Source organism: Micropterus salmoides, unplaced genomic scaffold (assembly GCF_014851395.1).
Source record: "Micropterus salmoides isolate LMB-PRFRI ecotype aquatic unplaced genomic scaffold, ASM1485139v1 Ms_hic_scaffold_10, whole genome shotgun sequence".
Classification (NCBI taxonomy): Eukaryota; Metazoa; Chordata; class Actinopteri; order Centrarchiformes; family Centrarchidae; genus Micropterus; species Micropterus salmoides.
Window position 1 is genome coordinate 28,499,238 of NW_024040041.1, and position 981 is coordinate 28,500,218.

The window sequence follows — 981 nt, forward strand, 5'->3', positions numbered from 1 at the left end:
AGAGTCAAGTAGGAGGTGTTAAAATCCTATAGTGTGTGTGCGTGAGAGAGAGAGGCTCATTCCCTGTGTGTGCACAGTCTGTGTGTGTTCTGAAACCAGCCTGAAGAACCATTAAACGCTGAAGAGGTTCCACTTAGAACATGCATGCTACTATAAAGAGAATAAGAAATGTGTGAAGCACTTTACCTCTAATTATTTAGGGTTATTAAACTATGCACAAAAAGTATGGAAATATGTGTTTGGTAAATTATTTCATTGTTTTAACGATGCTTCTTGGCAATAAACCTTATACTATTGGAAAGCCTGTCAATGTCCCTTTTAAAATGGTGTCATATTTGTAAAAACATGCGTTTGGACCCGTTCTCACTTCCAAGTCGTCATATATGGAGGCATGGCGAAGACCCTTCCCCTCAGTTTGTAAGGCAGTGGGGATCTCCATAGCGTCATTGGTCAACGCAGTGGGGGAAGTCCTGCAGTGTCACATTTGGATGGTAAATGTTACAATTAAAGACCAATGCCCCATCCACACTACTCCGTATTAGTTTACAAATGGAGAATTAAAACGAACACATCTCTGTCCTAACCAGCGTTTAAACTGCGTTTTGGAGTTGATCTCCATCTACATTAAAACGACTGAAAACGCACATCAAGGGCCCGTTCAGGTACACTGGGCATGCGCGTGCCAGTGTAAACAGGAAGCAGATGGTCTCTTCCATAGTTAATAAATACAGAGTAAGCATCAGACCAGTTTTTTGGTTTTTTTTGCATGCACCAATAACGAGCTGGGACTGTTACTGAATGTAAAATCGGAGTGTGGCGGTGGAAAACAGACCGGGAGTCGTTGCAAAGTAGCCTAAACGGCGACATGCAAAGTGCAAATGTAGGCAAATAAGTGCACCGTCCATAATATTTTAATAAAAATACATGTCAAAAACCCGGTCAGTAGCATCGTGTTTCTGCTTTACAAGACCCAATCAGAGA